This window comes from Muntiacus reevesi, chromosome X (genome assembly GCF_963930625.1).
Source record: "Muntiacus reevesi chromosome X, mMunRee1.1, whole genome shotgun sequence".
Classification (NCBI taxonomy): domain Eukaryota; kingdom Metazoa; phylum Chordata; class Mammalia; order Artiodactyla; family Cervidae; genus Muntiacus; species Muntiacus reevesi.
Window position 1 is genome coordinate 146032173 of NC_089271.1, and position 8723 is coordinate 146040895.

The 8723-nt window shown below is 44.1% G+C and overlaps 1 long non-coding RNA gene across 1 annotated transcript; it reads right to left on the bottom strand.

The window, feature by feature from the left end:
* Positions 1-3581: 3581 nt before the first annotated feature.
* Positions 3582-7973, bottom strand: LOC136154628 (uncharacterized). The gene is made up of 4 exons (XR_010660509.1): positions 7926-7973; positions 5826-5982; positions 4899-5000; positions 3582-4063 (listed from the first exon to the last, which is right to left on the bottom strand). It is a non-coding gene; the product is annotated as an uncharacterized lncRNA (long non-coding RNA).
* Positions 7974-8723: the final 750 nt, after the last annotated feature.

Consider the following 8723-nt stretch of genomic DNA (forward strand, 5'->3'; position numbering starts at 1 on the left):
CCCCCATATGTCCTTGCACAGAATTAGAGCCATGAACTGGGTGCATGTGGCTCTCAGGGGATCTTACATAACCCACATCTGATTGTTGGGAGGGCTGAAACCAAGAGAAGGAGGAGGGCCGGGGTCCAGCCCCTGAGTTCTCCTGGAACCTGGCCCTCACTCTCCTTTTCCTCTCAGCTCCAAGCACTTTGTCTTGACTGTGTTGGGGACAAGGGGTCACTCTGAGTTTTCTTCCTGAGTCAGGCCAGGCTCTCAGCATGTAACATTCTCTGCTCTTGAAAGCCTTACCAGCACCTTGTGAAACATGCCCTTTGAAAGAGTTGGGGGCCAGAGATCCTGCATGCATGGGTCCTGCTAGCACTGTTACCCAGATCTCAGCTTTTCTCAGACAGGGACAGTGAGTCTGAGTGACAAATGCCAGAGGGGACCAGAAATTCTGAGTGCACCCCCTCTTCAGACTCCCCAGCCATAAATCAGGGACATTACCTGAGGTCCCACACATGAAGTGATTTGGTAGCCCCCTGTGAAGTTCTTAGACTTGGGTCAAACTTCTGGGCAGTAGGGACGCCACTGGCTACCATCCTGATGAGCTGGGTAGTCTGTCACCTACTCACCTGGACCCACACTCCTGAGGGTGGAGACTCAATGACTTTGATCCACTTGGCTTCAACAGGTGGCTCCTTCCACGGGGTCTTTCTTTGATGGATACTGTCTTGAGGACGCCAATCACTGAGGTGTGTCCTGCTTACTTTAATTATCCCCTGGCATGCCATGTGCTCTAAAAAGCTGTACATGCCTGTTTGTACCACTAACCACTGAGCAAACTCTCTCCTTAAGGCTGGGATATTAAGAAGATGGGTGACTGCAGCCTTGTGGTCACTCTTACCTCTCACAGACCTCTCAGAGGCCATTCACTGGGTGAATGCAGAATAATGGTCGCTTTGGTCTATCATGGACCTCTCAGAGGCCATCTGCTGTGGGAATGCAGCCTCGTGGTTACTCTGGTCTGTCAAAGACCTCTCAGAGGCAGTCTGCTGGGTGATTGTGAGCTCGTGGGCACTCTGGTCTGTCATAGACATCTTAGAGGCCATGTGCTGGGTGACTGCTGGGTGAAGGCTCATTTATTTGATTCAGTCTTAGTCCATTTAACATGCACTAGGAAGCCCTGGTTAAATATACATCTCCAGCCAGACTCCTCACACCCTCACTCCCATACATCTTCAGCCAGCCCACTCTCCCCTCATGTCTGGTGACGAACTGACCTCTGAGGGGACTCCCCACTGCTGTCTCTTCCCAAAAATGAACTGAATCATCATCTTAGCACAAAGAATATACTGCTTGCAGTTGAAAGCCACATGGTTGTTCTGTGTCACCCAGGAACACCCCTGGGGCCTGCACATGGACACGGGCACTGAGGCTTTGGTGTTCTCTCCAGCCTCCTTTCTCTCCCTCTGTATTCCTCCTACGAGGACTGCCATGGCCTCTCTTCCCAGCCCTGGGCTTGCAGCACTGGCTGCTCTCCTGCATGAAATCCTTTCCCAGAGGTGTTATCTCTGCAGAGATCTTGCTCCACCATTCTCCTCCACACCCCACCCTCTGCTCATGCTAATCTGAGGCACTTTTCCTGCAGCAGTTTTGCTCAGAGCACCAGCTCCTGTCTGGTATGAACCCATGCTGCCCCAAGACAGTAGTTCTGTCCATTTCAGTGCGTGAAGCCCTGTCTGGCACAGAGTATGAACTCACATGACAACAACTTGAAAAATTAACTGATTACAAATTACTGTACACGTCACTTAGAAATGTGGAGGAAATGAGGAAGAAACAGGTAAAGGTGAGAGAGCTGGTATGTGCTAGAAAACTTGCTTTTAGCTTCTAAGCCTTCCAGCAGAAGGTGATGCTACATATTTTTTGCATGAAATATTGAAAATTAGAACATTTTTAATATAAATATTTTTCATAACAGTCATATGAAATGAATCAAATTCTGACGCATTTAATTGCGACTTGACTGACTTTAAACTGGTTTGTACTATGCTTCAGAATTGGACCAGGTAAGCTCCCCAGGATGGGGTGGGGTGCTGGAAGAGGGGTGGCCCTCACCTCTCCCAGCTGCAAGCATGCTCTTCCCCCTGCTTTCACGCTTGATGCCAAGTTCCTCGCCATATTCGTCCCCGTACCAGACCAGCAACTCACAGCCAGGCCTGACCACCTGGCAGGTTCTATAGAAGATCTGCCCGTGATACTGGAAGGCCACCAGGTTCTGCTCCTCATAGTGTCGGGCACAGTTCACATACCTGTGGTCGAGGCCGGGAAAGGGAAACAAACCACAGGTGATGAGTCCCCTCCACTGCCAGACCATGGCCAGCTCCTTGCCTTCAGGCTCTGAGGCCACAATGGCTCCTACCGCCCCTCATGGGGACCATCTTTTCACACCTTTGACCATGGCGTGTGAATTCCTATGTCCAGATCCTGTTTCCGGTCCTCTTCCTGGCTGGAATGCTTTTCTCTCTTTACCTAATTAGCCATTGTACAGAGCCCAGTTCCAGACTTGTGTCCACCTGGACTATCTGTAAGACTGGTGACCTCCAGCTCCTCTATACTCTGAATTAAGTTCTCTTTCATTCCACAGGACTTGGTGCTCTTAGGCTAGCATGCACCCCTCAGCACTCACCTCAACCTGCTTTTTCTCCCAAGGCTTTTCTCCAATCTCCCCATGTGTATCCAGGGTCCTATTCGCTTGCCCACTCCCTCCCATGGAAACTTGGAGACTGTTCTGACATAGCTTGAGACACACAACAGTAAAAGTTTATTCACTTTCTGCCTGCCCTGATGAAAGGAGAGGCCCTCAGAGAAGGAGCATGCTCACAGCCATCCTGCCCCACATTCCTTCCCAGGCCTCAGGGCCCACTTCTCACTGGAACCGAGCCTAGGGAGGTTGTTGCCCACATGGACTCAAAGTCTCCCATGTTAGGTTATCCTGGTGCTGTGCAGTTATTCAAAAATAGAAAAATTAAGGAAACTATCCCTAAAATCAACTGGTTCATGCCTGTCTTCAGTATTTTCTCCAAAAGGACATGGGTTGTGTGATCTGCTTCAATAATGAAGTTCACTGTCTAACCTGGGACATAAGGTGCTAGGTAAGTGTCAACTAAGTGAGTTAAAGTGTCCCTGGTGAATCTAGACTCCACAAGCTGTTTTCAAGCACCTCAGTTTTGTTGAGCATATAGACATATTTTGAGGGCACATGCTATATTATTCTTTCTTTCTTTCTAATGTATTTTGAAATGAAAAAGCATGATAAGGAGGGAAAAGAGAAAAGAAGATGTGAAAGCTATTGAAGGAGACGGGTTCAGACGGAAGGGAATGTGGGCTTGAAGGAGGAGCGATGTCTAGAAACTGCAGACTCACTGCACTCACCTCATCCAGTTGGCCAAAGACGTGTCCTTTCCATCCACATACTCATAGTTGTTTCTTCCTTTGGTGATCTGAGTGTCAGAAAAGAGATACAAGCTTTCGTCTCTCTTTTATTTATTTATTTATTTATTTATTTATTTATTTATTTATTTATTTATTTATTTATTTATTTATTTGATGGAAGTAATAGAAGAACTATTTCCCTCTGCTGTCATTCTGTTCCTCAGCCTGCATGGATTCAGCTGCCAGTCATACCACATGGTAAGCTCCTTAATCATAATTTTAAGTCTGAGTCTATTGACCCATTGAAGGCAAGGGCTCCACAAGGGAGGAGTCACTTCTATATGCCTGTACCACTGTCTCCCACTTCTCCTCTGATCTTTAGATAGAAGACCTGTGTTCATGTAGTCCAGTAGTCATGTATGGATGTGAGAGTTGGACTATACAGAAAGCTGAGTGCCGAAGAATTGATGCTTTTGAACTGTGGTGTTGGAGAAGACTCTTGAGAATCCATTGGACTGCAAGGAGATCCAACCAGTCCATCCTAAAGGAGATCAGTCCTGGGTGTTCATTGGAAAAACTGATGTTGAAGCTGAAACTCCAATATTTTGACCACCTGATGCGAAGAGCTGACTCTTTTAGAAAGACCCTGATGCTGGGAAAGATTGAGGGCAGGAGGATAAGGGACAACAGAGGATGAGATTGTTGGATTGCATCACCGACTCAATGGACATGGGTCTGGGTAGACTCCAGCAGTTGGTGATGGACAGGGAGGCCTGGCGTGCTGCGGTTCATGGGGTCTCAGAGTGGGACATGACTAGCAACTAAACTGAACTGAATCTGTGTTCATGCCCAGTGCACACAATACACAGGGCTGAATGTGTCACTGCCGACCATGTCATCACCATCCACGTCCTTGCATGCAGATATGAAGTACCCCCCACCACACACAAGCAATTAGCGGCCAGAGGACAGGGAAAGAGGGTTATTTCTCACCATCCAGGAATATCCACTGTGGGCGGCCTCTTCATTATCTGTGATCTGGCCTTCGTAGGGACCAAAGTGCAGGCCCAGAGGCAGACTGGATGCCTCATTCCACACTCCAAGCCCAGCCTCAGGGATGCCTGACAGTCTGATACTTAACCCAGGGGGCAAAGTAAGGGCTGAGCGGTTGGCATGCCCCTTTTTCACTGCAGAATCTTTTACAAAAGTTGGGGGGCCGTGGGCAGCACAGCTGTCAATGAAGAAGTCCTCACATTCCTGACAATCTGGAGATAAGAGCAACAGGGATGAGGGGAGGTATAGTGATGTTGGTGGTCGTAAAGACCTTCAGAAAGAATGGGGGCACTCACGGAATTTGGTCTCGATCCTGTACCCCAAGTCATATAAGAAGGGGATGACTGGGGAACCAAATGGTGAAGTAAGTTTATTGGATCAAGGCCTCATAACCCCTTCTATGTGAGTGGGCCAGCGGGGTCACTCACAGAGGTAGTCATCATCCTCAGGCTCGCTGACCTCTTGGTACACATGATCCTTTCTTTCCCGTAGACTGTACCTCTTCACTCCAGTCTCCTTTTTTCTGAGTTCTAAGACGGAAAACAGAAGCTAAGCAAGGCTGGTGGGGTATGGAGAGTTAGTCATGGTTTTATCAGAAACTGTGAGATCTCATACTTGTCCATTTATACACTTAGTCAAAACCTTTTTTTTCCATTTATTTTTCAAACTTTTACTTTTGTATTATTTTGTTTGATGTTACATTATTTATTTATTGGCCACACTGCATGACTTGTGGGACCTTAGTTCCCTGACGAGGAATGGAACCCACACCTCCTGCAGTGGAAGCATGGAGTCTTAACCACTTAACCACCAGGAAATCCCTTCTCTATACTTTGTTTGTTCTGTCTTTAAATACTGGTTCAGGAGGCTGAGGCTACACAGATGCCCAGTTCAGTGTTAGCTTCCTGTACTTCCTTTTAGTAGCTTTTAATTCCCAAACTTCTTACTTAGGAAACAGCTCACTGGCACATCTACTCAGAAAATAAATGGTAAGGGCACATGACACATGAGGCATTGAGCAGAGGTCTGGGCATAAACACTAACAAAGCATGGTACCTATTATCACAGCTGGATTTATTGAACCACTTGTATGTGTCAGCAGTTTTGCATTTAATGTAATGCTTTCGAACACTGTATGAGTTGTGTATCCTTATCTTCACTTTACAGATGGACAATCAGGACCTCAGAAAATGTATAAGATTTTCCTCAGGCCCCACTGCTAACAATGTCTCAGATCAATCCACCTTAAATCCATGCCTACCCAAAGTCCACACCACACACCTAGGCTATACTTGTTACCGTTTCTACAGGGATTAGAGGAACTAATTAAAGCAACTTCCCAAATTTTCTCTTACCGACTTTTTGTCTGGAGTGCTGTCCAGGGGTCCTTGTTTCTCGGAGAGTATACACTGGTTTCTGAGCCCACTTGGAGCCACTTTTCTTCAACAATTTTGCCGCTCCCGGCAATTTCTTCAAACTGGACACCTTACTTAATGGTCCCCGGGACATTCCCTTCCGTGTGAGTAAAAGACAACATGTATTTCTTTAGTTCTTTAGGACTGTATGAAGTGTTTTCACATGCATGACTTTAGTTAATACTTTGACAATTCTTGGAAATACCTGGTGGAGGGGAGGTCTGAACACTGGAGTGTAAAACAAGGACCTAAGTGGGTAATGAATCAAAACTAGAATTTATATCTTAAGGTTCTTCCCCTTCAACATTTTGTGTAAAAGTAAGAGCAAGGCAGGGAGAATAGCTGGAGGTCAGGGAAAGAAGAGGGTAAGGGCTCATAGAGAAATCCTGGGGTTTTTTTTTTTTTTATTAATTAGTGGATCTTTGATGGTCAAAGAAGTATGCAAAATTACAGAGGGGACAAAACACATCTGGAAAGTAAGGTAACAAAGCAGTGAGATTGAGAAGCGAAAAGACGATCGGCAGAAGTACATTTAGACAATAAAGAAAATGAACTGAATGTTGCAGGTTGCCATGTCTTAGAAACAATGTTTGAATTAAAGTAGCTGGCCTCATCAATCCTGCTTGAAGAAGGCTGTACACGAGCTGGTTCTCCTCAGTTTCCTGATCCATAAATAGGTATACATTCTAATTCTCAATGTTACAGTGGACATGAAATTTAATAACTTTCAACAAATCGTTGTGTGTGCTATTTAATAGAGTATGAATTTGAGCATACACCCTTGCCATCAATATATCCCCTCAACTGCCTCTATAATTGAAGTCTAGCTCACAAATACTATCTTCAGCATTCCTTGACCATCTTATTCCTAGAAGAATGTTTAAATGTGGAGTCAGTCATTCACAAAACATTCACGGGGCCCTCAGGGGCGTTGAGTTGAGCCTCGACTTCTGAGAATTAATGGGTATGGGCTAGACTCTCAAAGCTCACAACACAGGGGCAAGCTAAACAAATGATTCCACACGAAAGAGTTGCCCAATCAAAGCTCAGAGGAATGCCTTGTTACTTCCTCCTACAAGAATGAGCGTTTGAAATCATGTCCAGATGATGAGTTTCTACTCAAAATCAGGTAACCTATGTGAAATCCCTCAGTTATTTTCTTATTTATTGTTTTTGAGTCATAAATCTGAGGTTTGTCATGGCTGCGAGTTGCTTCCTCTTATTGGAGTGGGAGGCTCTGAGATAGGGATCATGTCTCTCACCTTCTTCATCTTGGACCATCTACTTTACAAACTGCCCAACATGTCCTTAAGTTTCTTCATCTTGGACCGTATACTCTACAAACTGCCCAACATATCCTTAAGCTGCTTCATCTTCGACCGTACACTCTACAAACTGCCCAACATGTCCTAAGGCTTCCCTTAGTCAGATGTCTTAGCATATCCCTCACTCAGTTCAGTCACTCAGTCGTGTCTGACTCTTTGCGACCCCATGAACCGCAGCACACCAGGCCTCCCTGTCCATCACCAACTGCCAGAGTCCACCCTCACTAGCACAGAACAAAAAAACTGAGGTTGAAAACATCTTTCAGATGAATTATATAAAGATGTATGAATAAACTTTATTAAGCTATGAAAGTTTTAACCAGATTATAAGTGTTTTAGAGAAGGTCCTCTGGACTAGATTGCACTACCAATGATACATAATCAAACATTTTTTTTAACCTCAGTTTCTTGATCTATAATGGTGATAGCTATGTACCTACTTATAGGTACTGTAGAATTGTTTAAGGTTTCAGTAAGTTTATTCACATAAAATGCTTAAAGTCTGAAATATTGTGAAAATAATGTAACAAATAGAACAGCCTACTATTGTTGCTATTCTTACTAACTATAAAGATGGTGATGATATCAGACATTGTGCAAAAGATTCAGGACAGGAAGGCAGTAGTCTCCAGGATCTCTGTTTTCTGCTATTCTCACCTGTGATTGGATCCATGAGAAGGATTTTTTTTGTCAACAGGATTTGGGAAATACTCACTTTCTGGCGTTTACTGTGCCGCACTCTGAAGGCCATCCTAGAAGGTTTACCTAGAAAATGGTGAGAAACAGTGTTTTGGTTGGTAAATGTTTCCAACCTCTGGGCATTCTAATTAAGGACACAGAATTCTGAGCCAGAGAGTGACAAGGACAAGGATTTAGCAAAGAAGAAATGGAAACTGATTTCTGTATCACCAACTCCTATGCTTCCACTGGGAGCATTACAAAATTTTCTTAAAATTAAAAAAAAAGAAACTCCATTTGTGCTTCATCTGAGGTCCATAAAGTATCTAATAAATTTACTAGCCTTTCATGACAAATATATTCCATAAAGCAGAAATAGAAGGAAGTGACTGCAGTGTAAAAAAGTCATACGAAACGTCAATCTCTAACATCACAGTAATCAGTGAAAATCTGAAAACTTCTAAGATCAAGGAAAAGAAGGCAAGGATGCCCATTCTCAACACTTCTATTCAACATAATAATTAAAGGAAACCAAGGACTTCCATTTGGAAAGAAAGAAGTAAAACTATGTCTGTTCACAGAGGACATGATTTTACGTGCAGAAAATCTTTAAGATTCCACAGGCAAAAAAAAAACCTGCACAGAACGTTGCACAGTACAGAATCAATATTCAAATACCTTTCCATGCATGAACAATGAATATTCCAGAAAGGATAATAAAAAAACAATCCTATTTATTTTTTAAAGTTGTAGTCAAGAGCTAAGCTTGAATTTTTAAAAAATTATTTTTATATATTTATTTGTGCCAGGTCTTTGTTGTGGCATGTGGGATCTT